At 36.4% G+C, this 21,514-nt stretch overlaps 1 protein-coding gene across 1 annotated transcript in view; it reads right to left on the reverse strand.

The window, feature by feature from the left end:
• LOC148073507 (tumor protein p53-inducible protein 11-like) overlaps positions 1–21,514 on the reverse strand; it is a 39,341-nt gene that overhangs the window by 16,160 nt on the left and 1,667 nt on the right. Inside the window, exon 2 of the mRNA XM_087798064.1 lies at positions 13,982–14,087. The gene's annotated coding sequence lies outside the window, so the exon portion shown is untranslated. The remainder of the gene's footprint in view (positions 1–13,981; positions 14,088–21,514) is intronic.

Here is a 21,514-nt window from a genome sequence, read left to right on the forward strand (position 1 = left end):
ATGAAGTCTTTCATCTTCAAACTCTCTCATTTCTAAGTATTCTTTTCCTTCCTTTGTCAAAATGTCACGTACAGCTAATTGATTAGAGGAAAAATAACATTTTCTTCTACAAGATTAGTCGAGGCTTGTCGGAGCTTTGTTAAAGGTTACACGCAGTTACCCAATATACGCACTAAGAGGGTCAGTCTCTATTCAAACACTTTCTAATACCATTACAGTAAAGCCCTTCCAGCAGTTATCAGACCAAAACATTTATTGTTGTGGACCCACTTCAAATAGGTACTAAATTATAAACAACATAACAAAAAATATGCTCAATGAGGCTGTGATTTTTCTGACTCTATGGCAAAATCCTAAAATCCTTTAATTATCTCAAAAATTGGTGAGAATGGCTGTAGTATTACTCTATGAGTTACTGTAGTATTACTCGTTGAGTTACTTTAGTATTACTCGATGAGTCGCTGTAGTATTACTCGATGAGTTGCTGTAGTATTACTAGATGAGTCCCTGTAGTGTTACTCCATGAGTTGCTGTAGTATTACTAGATGAGTCGCTGTAGTATTACTGGATGAGTTACTGTGGTATTACTCGATGAGTCGCTGTAGTATTACTGGATGAGTTGCTGTAGTATTACTCGATGAGTCGCTGTAGTATTACTCGATGAGTCGCTGCAGTATTACTGGATGAGTTGCTATAGTATTAATCGATGAGCCACTAAAGTATTACTTGATGAGCCGATGTAGTATTACTCGATGACTGGCTGTAGTATTACTCTATGAGCCACTGAAGTATTACTCGATGAGCCGATGTAGTATTACTAGATGAGTCGCTGTAGTATTACTCGTTGAGTTACTTTAGTTTTACTCGATGAGTCGCTGTAGTATTACTCGATGAGTTGCTGTAGTATTACTAGATGAGTCCCTGTAGTGTTACTCGATGAGTCACTGTAGTATTACTCGATGAGTTACTGTGGTATTACTCGATGAGTTGCTGTAGTATTACTAGATGAGTCCCTGTAGTGTTACTCCATGAGTTGCTGTAGTATTACTAGATGAGTCGCTGTAGTGTTACTGGATGAGTTACTGTGGTATTACTCGATGAGTCGCTGTAGTATTACTGGATGAGTTGCTGTAGTATTACTCGATGAGTTGCTGTAGTATTACTCGATGAGTCGCTGCAGTATTACTGGATGAGTTGCTGTAGTATTAATCGATGAGCCACTATAGTATTACTTGATGAGCCGATGTAGTATTACTCTATGAGTCGCTGTAGTATTACTCTATGAGCCACTGAAGTATTACTCTATGAGCCGATGTAGTATTACTCTATGAGTCGCTGTAGTATTACTCTATGAGCCACTGAAGTATTACTCGATGAGCCGATGTAGTATTACTCTATGAGTCGCTGTAGTATTACTCTATGAGCCACTAAAGTATTACTACGCAAGGCTCTAGGCTTGTGAGTTAATAGAGTCTCAGTGTGGTCTAAACTCTAAAATTGAATTCTAGTATTAGGCTCAACCAGGAACAAAAGAAGAAACAATTCAATGACGTTCAACGAGCAGTTTTATCTGAAGCAAGGATTTCAAACTCAATCACATAGACGTCAACAACATCACATGAACCTTATTTTTACTCTTTATTTTATTAGAAGTCTCTGTCAAACTGTTAACATCCATCATCTCTGCTCCTCATCTTAACTGAATTACTGATATTTTCAACAGATCATCACAGTAACAAGGACGTTAAGCAACCAATCAACTGATTGCAATCTGAAGACTCCTGATTGGGTAAAAGGGAGTGTTCTTGATTAGTTGGAACAAAAACCACCCTGGCCCTTTAGAGGCCCGGTTTGGAGACCCCTGGTCTAAAGGATTGGGTGGTAAATGAACTAGAGCCTGGGAAACAGTCTCTGCGTGTTTTGTGATCGAGAAACTGCCTCGGAGCTGATGGATCCACGTTAATGACCAGGGCCTGTAGTAACCATGAGGACAAACCACAGATAAATGGGTATTTGACTAAACAATGCGACTTTCCAGAGCGCTCCACTGACAGCATTAATGTGCAGCAACACACACATGCACAGTTAAAGATTGAAATGCGGAAAAATAGATTCCTATTGCCCAGAGCTTTTCTAGTGGAAATAGTTCTGAACTATGACCCCATGGAGCCAGTCAGAAGGTCAACGCAAGTGATTGACAGAGGGAGGAAAATATGGAAGTTAATATGTATCACCAGACTTTGAATATAAACGTCTAATTTGTGTCGCATTAAAATTGAATAAAAAAAACATCTTGTACTTAATTTTATGGGCCTTTTTTTCTTGTAATGCATATATACATTTAGCGTAAATTTAAATGTGTAAAAATATTCAATGTAAAAAAACAAAAACATTCAGTGTGAACAATTCCCTGCCGTCAGATTACTTTGATACTACTTAAAGCTGTTTTCTTACAGAAACAATAATTAATAAAAAATAATTCCAGTGTAAAAGGAGACTTGCTAACAAGTCACAAATTAATCTGACGTTCACCGTCTTAGTCACTCAACATTATCAAGTTTTAATCATGCGTTGGCACGAAATATGACGTTTCGTTACTCTGTATTTCAGTTATTGCCACAAAACTTCCTTCCTGTGAAATTTGCGTGACCCTGCAGCGCGACCGATTGCTTGTCCGGATGTTAACACATGAATTTTGTTTACACCAAATTTCTTACACTGAATTAATTTAAATCATCAATTTTTTTATATTGAATTTTTTACATTTTGAGTTTACAAATACATTTTTCTTAATTTAATTAGAACAAAACCAAACCAAACATTTTTTTTTTTTTACAATACGTATTTTACACTGAACGTATACAAGCCGTGATGACTGCACAAATTTATTTCCATAGAAAAGCTTTTAAGAATGTACAAATAGAATAACTTTACGTTAAGAAAACTTTATGTTCGACCAGCTCATCAGAGCGACTCTGGGTATAAAAGACTAAATGACTGAAGTACTGAAGTCAATATGCTGGACAGCAGGTTGCAAATGCAAGTAAATAACAGATATTGCAGATAATGCAAAAAAGTGGAAAGGAAATCTGAGATAAAAAAAGCAATAGCAACAAGAAGATCTTAATCCACATTACCTTTAAAGTAAGTGAGTAAGTAAGTAATAGTTATTTGTAAAGATCTTTCTAGACCAGGGTCAAAAAGCGCTTTAACGATCAAAAACAATACACAGTTAAAACTAAATATTGTAAAAGGTTAAAACACCTAAGACAAACACAGGAGTCACAGAAAAGCAGGGAAAAGCACAAATAAAAATGTCTTAAGATGTTTCTTGAAGGAGTCAGTAGATCATCAAACACAGAGGAAGATCGTTCCAAAGCTTAGGAGCAACAGTCTGGAAGGATTTCTCTCCTCTGGTCCGGAAGCGTGTTCAGGAACCATCAGTAGATTCTGATCCACAGACCTCAGAGCGCGAGCTGGGGTGTAAGGCTGGATCAGATCACTGATGGAAGGTCTGACCATGAATAGATCTGAAAGTAAGAACCAGAATTTATAAAATTGATCCTGAAAGAAACTGGCAGCCAGTGAAGAGTTTTAAGGATCGGAGAAATGTGAGTTCTTCTACTAGAGCGGCTCAGAATTCTGGCTGCAGAGTTTTGTATGAACTTAGCATCATATGTATGAAATTTAGCACAAAACTTACTTTCTTTTCATTTATTAATTAGTGAGGCAAACAAGGGGAAATTAAATTAAGCTAAAAGGTAGGAATATAACTACTGAATCACTCTTACAAATATTCCTTTTACATTGTACTGCAGCAGAAGGAGAGCAAGAAATACAACGCATTCCACTGCTCATACGGTTAATCACAGCTCCCCCCCCCCGATGAGATTAAATTCCCTTATGATATTCTTTGTCTTAAACCAACCGTGGCCTCTTGACTTCCTGATGCTGATGCTGTTGCCTAGCAACTGCCAAAGGGCCAGTCACGTTTGTATTTAGAAAGCGCATTCTATTACTGCTGGGAAATCTTCTAAGCATCTTCAACTCGCCATTATTCATTCCTTTTTCCTGAAAGGGTTTTGAGCTCAGCTACATAATTGATGAAAGTCTATTTTCTCATTTATTGAGGTTCAAGTTTCAGAAGATTCAAATCTTCAGGATAAAACGATCAGAGGTTTGTTTCTCTTTGTTATTCACAGTCATGCAATAGCAGCAATCAAATAACTTAAAAATGCACATTTTAAAATTGACCAGTAAATAACATTGATACAGTGTTAACTAAGTTTGAATTGAATGAGTCAACAAGAGTAGGATTGCATCAATACAGAGTGCGTTCAGTGACAGGGAATGTGAGAAGCCTCCTATGAGACGCATTCAATAACCTTCACTTTATTGAGAGGCGAGAGGGGAAAAAGGGCTTTGTAAACTTCCAACACTACTTCTATGATATAAATGGTGTTGCGTGGGCGGGTGGGTGCGACTGTGAACAAACGTGCGACTCAAAAATAACAGAAGCAGACTGTTAAACACGCTCATCTCCACCTCTTGCTAAAAATAACAAAGTTCTCCCAACTGCGACAAATCTCCCCCGGCAACATATTCCGGGCGACAGAAGGGAAGGATAGAATTAAACCAACATGTGATGAACAGAATATTTTATTTTTGAAACAGTAGTTGGTATTTTTGTGGTTCATATACTTTGTATTAAAGGGATTTGATTTGATTATATTTATTCAAATCCTTCTAAAGAAAACCTAACGCCCGGAGGCACAGAGTAAATATTTGTTTTTAAGATAAGTATCCTACTGAGAATTCTATTAATTCATTGAGAAATTAGATTCATTCATTAAAGTTTTTTATTGGCAGCCATTATAAATACATGAGAGAAAACAAACACAATGCAAACCTTGCGTTCAACTTGACCACATTTTATTTTTATTTTTTAAAATAAAGAACTAGAATAATATGATAAATCAATAATAAATATAATTAAAAGTAAAGTATTTATTGCACCTAAAAAAAAAAAAAAGTTTTAATAGTCAGTGTGTTTTTGTACAAACAGTACAGCTAATATTTGTCATAGTTAAAGTTTTATTTGCCTTTTATTCATATGATAGTTCGGTAACACTTTAGAGTGAGGAACATGTATAACTATTAATAAGCTACTAATTTACATTAGCAAATGAGCCACTTATTAATGATCTTAAAGTTCAAACTCACAACTTTTTCATTGTTACTATATTCTAACCTTAATACATAATGAGTTGAAGCTGAACAACTACTAAATAAATTCGGTGGAAACTAACTTCTCTCTATTTAGTAACATGAGAGAAGAAATCCGATGTCTATAATACTGTGTCTTAAGTGTACTTGTATTAATAGCATCTTAACTATTCAAAAATAAGTATGTGAATATTTACGGTACCGTAATTAGGATTATGTTGCATTAGCATTTCCCCCCCAGTAGAAAAATACATTTTGACGTTATAACTGTCAAATACTTGTGAAATAAGTTCTAATATTTTGCCACTTTAGAATAGGGAACATATGCACAATTATAAATACTTATTATTTTATATTTATGATGCTTTACTTTACTTCTCTCGTGATACTTACAGCTATTGTATCATCATAGTTGATCTTTAATTACTCTTTATTACCGGTTGGTAATTTCCAATTAGTTATAGCTGTGTAGTTCTGAGTAAACTTCATGATATTAATGTAGACTATAGTCACAAGGTGTGAGTTCGTACTTTATTATGGTTCATAAGTGGGTACTTTTATGTTAATACACATATAAATAAGAAGTTTATTAGTGAGTAAGTAAGTATGTAAGTAAAGATTATTTGTAAAGCGCCTTTTCTAGACCAGGGTCACAAAGTGCTTTAACAATCAAAAACACAGCTAAAACTATATACTTTAAAAGATCAAGACTCACAAGACAAACACAGGAGTCCCAGAAATTCAGGGAAAAGCACAAATAAGAATGTCTTAAGATGTTTCTTGAAGGAGTCAGTAGATCATCAAACACAGAGGAAGATCGTTCCAAAGGTTAGGAGCAACAGTCTGATCACTGATCACTGATGGAAGGTCTGACCATGAATAGATCTGAAAGTAAGAACCAGAATTTTAAAATGTATCTTGAAAGAAAGTGGTAAGGAGTTTTAAGGATCGGAGAAATGTGAGTTCTTCTACTAGAGCGGGTCAGAATTCTGGCTGTAGAGTTTTGTATTAACTGCAGACGAGACAGATCCTTCTTGTTTAGACACAGATTTAGTTATACATGTTATTGTACGAAGAGCAGCTGGGAATCAAAATGCAGATTCAAGCCGTTCTAAATCTGATCCATGTTAAATAAATAATGGGTGTTTGTGCACGAAAAACTGGAGACGGGACGAATGCGCACTGACTGGTTATAAACAGTCGTAAAAAAGATACAGTGAATTCCTGTCTTGAGCCAGGACGGAGCTGGGATGCATCAACGTCCGTGTGGTATATACGAGTGGAGCAGTAAAGCCGTAGTTCAACATAGAAAAGTGTGTCAACATGAACAGATTAAAAACCTTGAGTCATTTGAGGGTGGTCAGCACAGAAGAATTACTGGTAATGATTACTGAGGCTTAGTGTTCTCCCTACTTAATATCCACTTATTATATAATCACGGAGGAGCGACTCCGACAGCAGGGAAGCTTCCCTCCCTGCGCTCTGATGTAATTGGAGTTTTCCAGCTGTTGACTGAAGATCTTAACAGAGCAGAGAAAATGACGACTTACTGCGATCAGAAGTTCAGACACGTCTCTCGTCGTTTTCATTCGCAACATCTTAATGATTTTAAATTGGATTAAAGTAGAATGGATGTTACTAGAACAATGACTTTGGGGATCATGTATTGGATGTTCTAATGAGGACCCAATAGACCAGTATTTGCCTTTTAATTATGAAACTACTCGAATGCTTCGTCTTGGAAATGCAACACAAAACAATTACAGGAAAAAAATTATACAATCTTGAGAGGCTAACTAATACTAATTAGAATTAAAATGGTTTGCTAACTGGAAAACAAAACACTCAACCCTTAAGAAGAATGAATGAAAAGATTAGCATTTCCACAGCAAGTTGTTGCATTATTAATGCCCACATAATAAGTCCATATTGCTGAGTGATGAGAGCGCTACAGTAGTGTCTAGAAAGGAGGCAAGTTGTAGGAAAAACCTGGTGCCACACAATTCACTAGCAGATCAACAGGTACTAAATGCAACCGATATGACAGACATGTTGGGCTTTGATTGACAACTTTCTTTGGTGAGGGGGTCCTTACAAGAAAGAGAACTTAAGATCGACTCTAGACCAGGGTAGGGCTGGATCAAAAACCTTTGAAAACAGGTACTAATTTCAATACCTTCAATTCCCTACAGGTTCCTAAACAATACTTTTCCCCCCGATAAAAATAAAGTGTATCCATGTTTCGATTCCTCGGTACTACCAAAACATTTTGGACAGTGCCTCTAAAGAACCAAGGTTCGATACCCAGCCCTAGACCAGGGCTCCTCAATATTCTTTTAGAAAGCAGACTGGTTTCCTGTTTTATTCATGGAGATACATTTTTTTTTTAGCAACAAAATATTCATATAATGGATTTGTGTTTTAATCATTTTCATTAGTTCACAGGTTTATTTGTCGAGTAAGTTTGACTAAATCAAGCGTCACAGTAAATCAAGAGTTACATTCTAATGTTATTTCAGAGAAAATCTGGTCTTTTAAAAACAATAAAAAATAAAACACATTTCAGATGTTAAAGATCAATAGAAGAGAAATTATGTGAATATATTTTTCTCTCGGTCCGGTTATTGGACCGGGGGTTTGGGGACCACTGCAGTCGTGTACGAATCCAAGATGGATGTGTCGTAATGAACGGAATAGATCGACTCACAACAATTATAACCAATACACAATCGGCACAAAAATACAGACTATGTACTGCACACATGAGCATGAAACCCATTTTGTCCATCCATGCAAACAGTCATCATGAACCACTATGTTCGGTGTTTAAAGGATAAGGACGATATTAGACAAGTTTTAAATAAAGCTCAAATCTGAGCCGACACTTTGAACACAGCTGGGAGGTGATGATCTCCCAAGAAGATCCAAACCATCACAGCTTGTCAGGGACGAAGAGCGCACAGTGGAAAAGAAAGAAACAAGGTCTCTCACGCTTTCATACACAAACAAAGCTGACATGGAGCGTCTTCATACGCTTTCAAGATCATATTGTTGTCAGTCACACTGTGCAATTATTCCCTTTCTTCGTCTCTCTTCTGTGAAGAGCCGTCTTTCTGTCGAGATGATTGGCAGGAAGAGGTTAAATTCTAGATGCTCATGTCACGACTCTGTAATCACAATTGTAGTTTTGAAGGGCTTGAGGGTTTTTTCGAGATTGTAATTGGACAAATCCGGAGTCGGGTTTCCTTCTGCCCTTGTGGAATATCAAAGATTATCACAGTGCCGTGTTGAAGGTCACACGCTTGTTAGTCGCATTCTTAGCGTGCGCTGTGAATGACTATGACAACAAATACCCTCTAGACTCATTTTTAGTTGCGAAGGAAAACGTGATTCGCCACCTATTTTTGTTTGGAGTCGTTTATTTCTGAAGCGAGGAGTGAAAACACAGCGCTGGTGGTGTCTCTCTATTTTTGTACATAACAACTAACATGGCGTTATGTTACGTCCATGCAGAAATATACCCGGTACTTTCAAATGCATCTACACAAAGAGGAGCCTCGATGATGATGATGATGATGTGTCAACATGGTAATGTTTGTTAGCATAAAATGACTTTTTTTTAACATAAGATCGACAAACATATGCAAGAACTGTTTTTATTTATGACAAAAGTTCACACTGTTGTGAAGAAAATCCACATCATTGTAGGTAGAGTTCTATACACCATTCGTCATCAGCAGGTCGTCCTCGCAAGTCATTAGTGTCCAGTTACCCTTGACAAACATTAGATAATAACTTTGGCACCAATTGTTTTCATTCCCTTTCTTGCCAGAGCTGCGAGACGCTATTATAAAATTGCACCTCGTTGCCTCTGGGAGTTCTTTTAAGTTACTTTACTAATGTAATTTGTCCTCCGACATGGCTGTTGGATACAGTCGTCTTCAGATATGGAACTGAGCCGTCTGAGTGGAAATCTAATTTAGTGATGTCTTGGGAAGCATAAGCACAGATCAGTCGTTTCTATGGGGGGGAGGGGATGTTTGGGTTTGGCATGTTTACCAGAGTGGACTATTATTATCATTACCCAACCAGCTACTTTACGTACTCAAGGACAACATATGAAACAACACCAGTACTGTTTGTCCGAAGAATCCCTTGATTCTTTTAAAGGACTAAAGTTCCAAAACACCCTACGAAATGGAAAGAAAAATCCTTAATGGCAGGACAAACAATTGTAATAAATCTACTTTTATAAACTTTTTCGCACAACTGACCTGGACCTAGGAAAAGGTTTATACTTGAAAAATATGATATAGGCCATGAATAAAACATCTTGCCTTAACACTGAACAAGCAGAAACGCTCCACAGTTTCGCTGCAACATCCCTCTGAGCAATCCCTTAGAGGTGAGCTGAACAGCTCAAAAAATGCTTTGCCGCCCAGCCAACCAATCGCAACAGCCGTTGATGAATTTTGACATAGCAACATAGACGTAGAAGTTGAATACAGTATTGTAGCGACCAATCCGCCGTCGCTAAATAGAGCAGCGTGTAGAAAGGCATCATGGGAGTTCAACCTTGTTGTTGGCACCATAGGAAAAGGTGGTTAGGGTAGTTAGCGCCTCGCACCAAGTTTTGAGGTTGTGTTGAAGTTTATCTGTTGTTCAAATGAATCACGTTTGTACAAGAGATAATGACTTAAACTTTATTTAATATTTTTTAAATATGAAGTCCTGTATGTCAACAGTTGTTTACATGTTTGTTATTATGAGTGAACTTTCCTGAAACAAGCGTCTTAACAGTCATAGGTTGATATTAGTTTGAAGAAAATCCTTTAAAAGCGTTTCAGACAGTAAGGTATACAACATATATTGTAGTAATTATATTTTCTTTCTGTGAAGTCTGGTATGGAATCACTTAAGTGTTGTCAATCAAAGCAAACACGTGTACAAATACACTTCAAAAAACCCTGATCCATCCATGTGTTGAAAGCTGTTGACTTGAGTAACATGATTACTGACAAGCATCTATGAGATCATAAAGAATCAACGTCAATTAGACTCTCTAAAGCGCTTTAATTATGTTCCTTGTCCTGTAGATCAATTAGCACGAGCCTCTCAACACCTGCCCCTCACTCGATGAACCACCGTTAATTCCAGATTGAACTATTTACAGCCCTCAATCCATCTCGCTCCTCTCGTCTTTAAAGCTGGACCCGGTTGCCTAGCAGCCGGTCTCGGCTCAATTGAGATCTGTGGGTGTCTAAACGGATCGTCACTTCGGAATTTGCAGTGAGGAACACGCTTGACTTTTAGATGCAAGTTGGGAACTAAGACGTAGTAAATCAATTGCCATTTGTGGAGACGTTGAGAAAAATAAAAGCTTGCCAGAAAGAAATGAATCTTTGACAATGAATTGAAATAAAGCGCTGAACAATTTAAAAAGTAAATTTCAATTAACTGTATTTAAAACGTCACCCTTTTTCTACTCACCCTTATGAGTTAAGAGTTGGATTATATTCAGAGTAATCCGTTCTTTTTAGAGTTATAAACAAAAATGTTTGTTCATTTTAATGTAGCGACATCACTTGACTTCGTCAGCCGGATGCTTTTAAGCGTCTTTTTTTAACGAAGATGAAGTCGAACACAACTGAGATTCAGTCGCTACACTAAAATGAACAAACATTTTCGTCTATAACTCCAAAAAAAACCAACAGATTATGCTTTAAATAATCCGACATCAGTCGACAGAGGAGAAAATGTTTGGTGAAATATCTCTTTAAAATCAGTTGACATTTAAATAAACAATTAAACAAACAAGTTAATTTATCTTGGCATATAATTATTTGTTTTTTATTGTATGTTAATATAACGATAGACAAGTAAATCATAACTGGGTTTTGGAGTCCATGGCTCACTAAGAGCAATAAAAAGAGGAGAATTTTACTTTTTGTAAAAAACATGTTTCCCCCCCCAGAATGTAGCTTGTGTAGTGGAAAAATGATCAAGAATTAATCCCCTGAAATATGCCAGAGCTTCTGCTTGTTCACAGCCAGCACAGGTGGCTAATCAGGTTTTGGTCCCAGCAGCAGAAATGCCAGCCGAGTTTACAGACAAACAAACGATGGCATGAACCTCAGCCGATGGCAAATCGATGCCTGCAGAAACTGGCTAATGCGAGAGAGGAAGAAGGATTTTGTTTGTCTCCCGGCTGTTTTCCTTTAACACACTTCATTGTATAGTTGCTTCTGTTCTGCCAGCAAAGGCTGACACAACGTTAGACATACAACGTGCAAGGAGTATTTTTTAATCGTCTGAAACTGGGATATCAACTCCATTGTAGTTTAGCTTTAATGTCAAGCGAGTTAAAAGACAGGAAAATATAAGTTTCCATCTGGTTCAAAGGTCAGAAACCTTCGCTAATGAATAAACTGCATTCAAGCTCTGGAAAAAGACCAAAAGTCAACTGAGCAGAAAAACCTTGTGAGGCCAAACACAATGTTATTATTTATAAAAAACACTTCAGTAACGGTTTTAAAAAAAAATGCAAAAAGAAAACAATTTCCCCTTTTTTCTTCTTAAAAAGCACAATGTTTGGTGGTTCTTTTCAAGCAAAAAAAAAATGTTAATCAAGATTGAGTATCAAGATTGAAAACATGATGAACCCTCTTGCATGTGTTTAGTGGAACACAACAGTCGATCTCATCTCCATACAGCTATAAATTGAAAGCATAAAGGCAAGTGTTGATTCAGCCGACATCAAAACTGAATACACATGATGATGAGTTGTTTGATCATCAGGCTCATTAAGAATTAGGATGCAACACTTAATGTGGGGAGGAAACAAAACAGCTTCTCGGCCCAAAACCAATTTTCAAGTCGTGGTGTGCAGGGCACGTAAGGGATGGATAATGCAAGAGTATTGAAAGAAAATGAGGTGCGATAAACAGAGAAACAGTAACGGTAAATTCACATTTGAATGGCCATCGGGTGTAGGTAAGTGCCCGGCGCCGGCACTTCACATCCTTTTCCTTGATGTAAAGGCTACCACCCTCATCAGCCCAACCAAATAACACACTTCATAAATCTGCAGTCGGTCTCTCACCTCACAAACAAGTGAATGAAAATCAGTGTTCGCCGCCGTGCCCAGAGTTTACACACAAATACTTCCTTGAAGGATACATTTGATGTCAATTGAATAACAAGGATCAATAGAGATATGAAAACATATCCTTCATCATCACATAAAATGACTAAAAAAATGTTTAGAAAGAGAACTGAAATTATTTAAATAAATAAAAAACAGAGAAAGAAGAGGCATCTGGTATGATTATAACAATTTTAGCAATTACCTGGGGGAAAAAAACAACCTTATAGTCAGATAGTAGTGTTGAAAATCCTTTGTTAAAGAAACAGCGAAGCAGAAAAAGAAATTGGAAATAATCTGGTGTTAAAACAGTTGAAATCATGAATACAATGTAACCATACAGTATCTGATGGTAGTCTAGAGGTTGTTGTTTTGTAATTAGCTGTAGCTAGCATGCTACAGTATTATACTTACTCATGAATACAATGTAACCATACAGTATCTGATGGTAGTCTAGCATTTATTTGTTTTGTTATTAGCTGTAGCTAGCATACAACAGTATTATACTCACTCATGAATACAATGTAACCATACAGTATCTGATGTGAGTCTAGAGGTTGTTGTTTTTTCATTAGCTGTAGCTAGCATGCTACAGTATTATTCTTACTAATGAAAAAAATGTATCCATACAGTATCTGATGGTAGTCTAGAGGCAATTGTTTGGTTATTAGCTGTAGCTAGCATGCTACAGTATTATACTTACTAATGAAAACAATGTATCCATACAGTATCTGATGGTAGTCTCAATGTTGTCATTTTGTCATTAGCTGTAGCTAGCATGCTACAGTATTATACTTACTAATGAAAACAATGTATCCATACAGTATCTGATGGTAGTCTCAATGTTGTCATTTTGTCATTAGCTGTAGCTAGCATGCTACAGTATTATACTTACTAATGAAAACAATGTATCCATACAGTATTTGATGGTAGTCTCAATGTTGTCATTTTGTCATTAGCTGTAGCTAGCATGCTACAGTAGTTCATGCTAGCAGTGTTTAGCTTGCTTCTCAATGAATGTTCCATGCTCAGTTATAAGCAGTGGATAGCAGCCTTTAGCTCGCTAAAGTGACTCAAATATCCAAGTGGTTTGAAAGCAAGTCAACTGGCCTGTGTAGAGTTCTGGAAGAACGTTTCATCCGAGAGACTTCTTACAGACTATTAAATTATTCGAAGTTTTTAACAAACAAATGTTTTCCTATTTATTTGTACCTAATGTGATTTTCATTTTCTGATAGTTTATTTATTTTCTTTAAAAGTTCCATTTGTTTGTTTTTTAATCCCGACGGCATCAACCGGGGAGTATTAAATTCATATAAATATTTTGAAATATTGTACTTTCTCTTCATCTTGAGTGAGGGAAGCGAGTGAGCCGTGATGCACGAGAGCCACCGAGGAAAACTGAAAGATGACTTTGTCAAAGTGGCGCCGGGGGGGTAGAGAATAGAGTTGTGTATCAAAAGATCCAACATCTATAAAGCTCCACCGAGTGTGAGAGTTCATACACACACACTCTGAAGTCAGTCCCACTGGTGGTTAGAAGTTCATTGGAAATGACTGCAAGGCTTTAAACAAACAGCAATGAATCACTGTGGAGCAAATTGGACTCACCGATTTTTGTACGAACTCTCTTTTAGCTCGACCAGTGACGATGAAGCGGATGTTAGTCAGATTTCCTCAACGTCCTCTGGGCTCCACACGGATAATGGCGAAGAAACTGTTAAAATGAAAAACCAAACAATGGCTCCTTTAATATCAATAACTGGAAGCTTTAAAACTCTACAGAACAAGAACACAAGGTCAGTGATGGCTGGAGATAAATTACTACAGTAAGCTAATAATGTAAACCATTTGTTTTGAACAGTAAATCATTACTGACAACTTTTCTTCACTAGGCTGAAGTTGTTTTTTTACACTCTATAATCAAAAGTAGTAGGTTTCTATTCAAATGATTTATCCTCAGTAGAAATACAATTTCAAAAATATTTTTGTTAATTCCTGAAGTGTCCATGACAAAATAACCCCCACAAAACATGAAGAAAATACAAAAAGGAATTTAGTCTTTCTCCAAGGGAAGGCAAGTAACAAAGGACATTTGGGTTAAACAACTGCAGGGGTTTGTGTGAGATAATGAATGAGACTTGGCATCATTTATGCAGACAGCTGTAACGGCCCAAGGCTCACTTGTACACAGGAAGCATTGACAGGACGTTGAACATCCTTGCGGTTCGAATAGATAACACGGACAAAAGCTACAGTAGTGAAAGTATTACTGTCTTTAAAAAAAACAACAACAACACAATATATGGTTTCATATCAGACTAATCTTATAAAATTGAGCATTAGCATCACATCTGTTAAAATTAAGTTCTTTAGTTAAATTAACGTGTTATAAATGTGCGTAATGTGTGTAGCTTCCGCTACAAACAACAATGAAATTTATTATTGTTTAAGTTTTTTCTGTAACAATTCTTCTCATGTGGAGGCTTCAACGCAAGAGGGACATCACAGACGAGCAGTATGGAGGTATTTGGATGTTATTAAGTGTCTTTTTGGACGACGATGAAGACGAAGACAACTGAGATCCAGTCGCTACATTAAAATGAGCAAACATTTTTGTCTATAACTCTAAAAAGAACAGATTACTCTGAAAATAGTCAACATTAGGGCAAGCAGAAAATGAGTGAAGTTAGAATTTATGGTGAACAATCACTTCCCAAACATGTTTGGCTGTTTCTACATCACCAAAAGAGTTGTTGTTTTTAATGTACTGAATACCTGGTGACATGAGTATGGTAGATATATTATTAACTAGCTAGATAAATGGACGGATAATAAGTTAGAAACCATCTGCTGAGTCCGAGTCTCTCGTCTTGCCAGGACCGTAGAGAGCCACATTTGTAACACATTGTTCTGCTGGTGTCTTGTGATGCCAGAGTAGAACACATTTAAAGAACCAACACTGTGAATTTGTCAGTGGTGTACAGTCAGAGGAACCATTCTCATAACGGCTGCATGATATATATCGAAAAATATAGATATCGCGATAATGGCAGCTGCGATATGCATATTGATAATAGTGCGATTATTTTTTATTTTTTATTGTATAAATCAAGCATTTTTTTTAAATGCGTACTTCAACCAATCAGTGTCACGTTCTGTAAAGTTGTCAATTTGTACTTCTATGTCTCGTTGTTGTTTACGTCTGTCCTTAGCCCAGCTCAATATGTACACATAAGTACAACTATCTTATGATCTACTCAAACACTAGTGATCCAGTCACTCATCTCTTTCAACCTCCTTTGCTAAAGTAACATATTGTAAGTACTTCGTCTCAGTTGTTTTCTTATAAGATCGTGGAACTTCCAAACAAGTGTTAACCTGTCAGTCTTCACTTTATGCTTAATTGCTAAGTTGTTAGCATCAGGTCATTTATAAAGTGTTATGTGTGCGTATACAAGTAGGTGCATTTATTATTAATTTAGTGATATTGTGACGCGCCGGCGGCTCCTCTCTGATGTCGCTCAGTTTCGTTGGAAACCGATGCTGAAGTCCCGCAAGACTGAGCGTTATTTTTCTACGATCATGTCGGCACCGAAGCACAGAAATAAACGAAAGGGACATCGTTTTCCCTCTCTAAACCCCCGGACCTCCCCTACAGTACTGGCGTGTGCACGTGGCTACATTTTTAGGTGAAGGAAATATTGCATTAATATCGATATCACAATTTAAGACACCAATATCGGATATGGCACTTATTTTCAATATAGTCCTGCCCTTATTATCATTTTATGAGAACATTTTTTTTACACTTTGTCATGCAGCCTGAGTTCCAATTTGCATTAGATTAGACTTTTACCTCCTGTGTTACCAGTTACAAAATCTACATCTGAATGTTGTTTCTACACTGCTGACACTTTGTTCCTTTCAGTTGTAATTTGATTCAGATTTCCACATCAATTTCATGGAAGAACACATCAACAGTGAATACATAAGCCCAAATACATTCCATTATTTTGCAATTTTAGCCCAAATTTTATTCATATTTTGCCGTTTCATATTTTGTGGTTTCACTGTGAATTAGGGCCATTTTGTCAATTTAAAAAAATCTAGATTACTGGCTAAAATACTAAGTTCTGCATTACATTTGAAAACCAAATAACCCCAAAACATCCAGGGAGAGAGGGGGAGAAGAGTGAAAAGTAAGTGCAGATGGATTATGGGTCTCACAATAACCTAAAGGAGCTTAAACAATTCTTATTTTCCATGTATTAAATGTGTTGTAATTTTCATAAAAAATGTTATTTTAATGGAGGTCTTTTGCCAAACTTTAGTTTGCAAAAGGAGCTCAATATTGTTGACCTATATTTATGTATTAGTTATAAATATATGTATATCAGTTTAAAATATCATTAAAAATAAGACATTTTTATTTTTATGGGGGTCTTCATCATTTCAAAGACAATCCTTCGAGCGGTATTTAGATCAAGAAGACAGACTTCTATATATAAACTGTACGCTTGTACATTTGACGTGATTATCTAGTTCGATTCGCATCACTAACCGGTTTTATTTATTTACTACTTTACTTGTAATTTTCCGAAGGGGACCCCCAGAGGGATCAATAAAGTGTATCCATCGATCCATCTATATTTTTAGAGTATCATTGATCAATCTCTCAAACACAAGCTGGGTAAACGATGGACGTTGACAACGTGAACGATGGCAAACGATTACAAACGTTGTATTCATTGATTAAAAATGGTACGACAATTTATCATCATGCAGTCAAATCTACCATGTATGTCATGTGTCTTCATAATAATCCCCATGATTATTTATTTTAAACTGAATCAAGGCTAATTGGATTCCAAGAAATAAATGCTTCTTAACTTTTAAGACACGGCCTCACTTGCTCTGGGTTTTATCTTGTGACTTTGTTGAGAGCGAGAGAAGAGATTTTTACCTTCAATCATGGCTTGTTTATGCTTGTTGTTGCTACGCATGAAATAATGCTTTATTGGCTGAGCCGCAGAGAGCCATGATTCCACCCCACAAGATTTGATCCATTATCAGAGGAGAACAGAGAAACACTGTGCGTCGTCTCTTAAGCCAGTTAGAATCCCCAACCCACACACTCGGTTCATATGTTGCTTCCTCAACACAAAGACTTCTGCTGCTATGCAGGTGTAACTTGACTCATAAAAAGGAGAAATAAGACATTTGCCGGCTCTCGTAAAAAGGCAATAAAGACTAGTTTTTATTTATTGGAAAGGTTTGAAGTTTATGTTTTCGATTTTTCTGCTCTTAAGAAGATTATGACTTCATGAGGCTTTTGTTTGAATTATTTATTAGCCATATTCGTGAAAAAAGATGATTTATAATGGGTAACTTCAATGTACATTATTACTCTGATGGCTTCGCTTTCTTTAAAAAAAAAAAGGCTAGCAATACTAGCAATAATAGATAAACATACAAAAGATATACATTTTATAAAAGGCAGATTAGGCTAACTCCCTTTAACTGTTTTTAGTTTTAGCCTACCAAATAGAAAGCATAACTATTTTTTACTATATATGTATATGTAAAAATAGTTTATTTTTTTTAAGATTTTTTTATCTTATTTTTTGGGGTGATTTTGACACATGGAAAGTTCCTTTTAGGGATAAAAAAAATAGTTTTCATGTTTTCTGAAAGTACACAAATATTTTTGCAAGTTGATACTTATACACCGTTTTCGACTAAGCCAAATGTTGCCCGGGGTTACAATCACTCGTCTGATCGCCGCAATTTGCGGGGAACAAAAAAAATCGAACAACCTGCAATTGTGCTGCTATATGATTGTTAACAGCATTTTTGTTCAAGCTGTAACATGAAAATACACCTTTTGTTTCTTGAAGGAAAAGGTAGTTATGTTTTTTTTAATGGGGTGATACCTTTATAAGTATGTTGTGTGGAAGGATGATGTGTGTGTGTGTGATGCTAGTACATTTATAAGTTGTTTGATATACTTCTAGATGTAGTAACACAAAGGAGAGGGGGATGAAAGACCAAGTGGAGGTATCAGGGAATGATATAAGTTATAGGTTACAAAGCTATATATGATGTAAATATAAGCATAATTAGGTTAAAAAGGCTGTAGTATGGAGGCTGTGTACTTGCAGAAATCATTTTCAAATGGCAGAAATTATTTTTTACATTCTCCAATATTGCAGAACACTGAAAAAAAAAGTATTTCTGCCACTGTTGCCCAAAAGCTTTTATTCGTGTTAACTTCTAGATTCCGTGTCATATAATGATATATATCTGATTCAGGAAACAGATAAGGACGATAAACATCTACTTATCAGATTCTGAATGAGCACAACTATGGCATTATGGAGGCAGAAAATAATTCACGGTTTGTTTTATATAGTTCCGAAGTACTGGATACGGTGTGTCCAGTGCGGAAATGTAGCACACATTATAAACATCGAACAATACAACCACTCATAAGTTTATAAATAAACAAATGTTTTATTTCAGTGCTGCCCACAATTTACTTATTCGTTGAGTTTTTATGACATAACTGTTCGGTTCAGGTTCCATTGCTCAAGTGCACTCGGGGCAAGTTTTGACACAGCAAACACTGACTCGAACCAGTTTGGTGCTTCCAACGGTCCAGTCATAAATCTAGTGCAGGCATGTTGAGGAAACAGCGTTTGTACCAAATGACTCAGAAGCCGCCATTTGAGCTTCCAAGATGACGAATTAGCCAAAATATTAAGAAACAAAAGTACATTAATATGAATATGTTACCATTGGATTTAAGTGGAAAACAAAAACTAATTAACTCAGTAACTCAGGTTACAGTGAGTTAGAAATAAAGTTCACGGATATATAGATGTTTTTTTATAGAAACCAATATAGGAATATTTTTTCATTGACACACAAATCTATATCAGGTAATTCCAAGTAGGACTGATATGATTACACAATACCTTGATTCATAAAACTTAATTATGATGTAAACTAAGCCCTAGACATGACATGGTAAAAAAAAAGGAATTTGTGGCCATGACTTAGTTATAAGTATTTGTGGTTTAAATATCAATATAATGATATATGGCGATATTTATATTTCCGATATCTATTGCTTTAAAATAAAACATTTAAATCTTATTGTGATTTAGCCACTTATATATATTTATATCATTTTATACTATATATTTGTACAAGTCTTAATGAAGAGCATTGGTTTGAGGAGTAACTAAACATTGAAAAATAAACTAACTCACATTTTTTTTCTTCTTGTTAAGACATTATTTATATTCTCATATAAGATGGCAGCGTTTATTACGTCCTCCGTAGCTTAAAGAAGAAACAAATTGTTAGAATCCTGGCGATGGCTGAGGACAAGAGGATACAGTGAGTCCAGCAGCTTTTAAAGCTGATGTTTGAAAATATCTTGGTTTTGAAAACAAATGAAAGCAGTTACGACTTCATCAAGAGTCATGTGGTCTGTAAATTCTGCAACACCAGAGTCAAGTACTCGACAATACTACAAATATATCTTTGTTACTACACTTTCACTACATATGGTATCCTTGTACCGTGATACTATCAACATACTCATGACACACACAACTCTAGTTGGTTACTAAGTCCAAGAGTCTGAAAATGTTGCAACACCAGAGTCAAGTACTCGGACAATACTACAAATATATCTTTGTTCCTACAGGATAACTTTAAATCGTATCATTGAGGTCACCCTCATACATATTGCATCAACACATTCTTACCAAACCTAGTTACAACTATTATATATTGTTGCCTCAACAATTAAAAACCGAATTAAAAACAACAGAAAAACCTGCATGAGGAAAAAATAAACGAACAAAATGGAAACAAACAAAGCTTTTATTGTATAAAGCCCAGATTCCAAACCTCAGTCCTCGACATAATCATTCCAACTTCTTAAGACCTTCATTTGACGAACCAGAACAACAATTTATGCTCTATTCATTCATTCAAGGACAAATATTAAAGCGTTGAATCTTTTATGAAATATATCAAGGTTTGTCCTTCAACATTGTTAAAAAGTCCAGAATGATTTCAATAAGATGCTAAAATCTTTTGTTGTTGATCATTTTTTTATGGTCTCTGGTGCTTAAACTTGATGGTTTTCGTCACTGAAAACACACAATAATAAGTTAGAGAGTCAGTTTATCTGGAGACGGTTCATTCCGATGAGCGTTTTCATCGTTAGGATTTAGCTCAGAGTGATAGACAAAAGTAGTCATTTACTCGGGGCATCTTGCACATCGAGGATGCGAAAACCGTGAACAGGTGAGAAGGACATTTTTTTAAAACAAATAATCCGATGATGAGCTATGGTCCTCGATCATCTACGCCAAGAGTCTTTTTGAGGTTAATTTAGACTTTAAAAGAGCCTCATTCTCTTCCTTCGACAGTCGTGCCAGATGCCTCCTGCTGATAGGAGATGAGGCAGCAGAACGCTCGATGAACAGAGATAACATCAACAACCGCAACGCCTCAGAAATCTTCCTTTGGCGCTGCATGAAGAGGGAAGTGGATCCCCAGGAGCCACAGATGACCCCCCCCCCACCCCACAGTCTGCGTCTGAGATCCTCATTCTATTTTACCTAAATCACACGTGTCAAACTGAAGGCCCGGGGGCTAAATGAGGGTAAAAACAGGTTAATGTTCAATATCGTGTCATGTTTAAGTTTAAGCTGGAGATGATTGACGTCAACAATTATAAAGAGATTTGTGAAGAGATATTATCGTAATCGGTGAGTGTATCGTCAATATTCTTACGATACTAAGTGCGTGATGTATATCGAAAGAATATCGATATCGCGAAATTGGCATGTGCGATCTGCATATCGAAAACATGTGCGATAATTTAGAGTTTTTTATTGTATTAATCCAGCATTTCTTAAATGCGCACTTCGATCAATCAGTGTCACGTTCTGTAAAGTCGTCAATTTCTACTTCTATGTCTCGTTGTCGTTTACGTCTCTGTCCGTCTGTTATCTGTGCAGCGCAGCTTACTACATACTTAATACATATATACATACGGAAGTAAGACTAACTTATGATCAACACTAGTGATCCAGTCGCTCGTCTCTTTCAACCCCC

This window comes from Callionymus lyra, chromosome 8, assembly GCF_982586985.1.
Source record: "Callionymus lyra chromosome 8, fCalLyr1.hap1.1, whole genome shotgun sequence".
Lineage (NCBI taxonomy): Eukaryota > Metazoa > Chordata > Actinopteri > Syngnathiformes > Callionymidae > Callionymus > Callionymus lyra.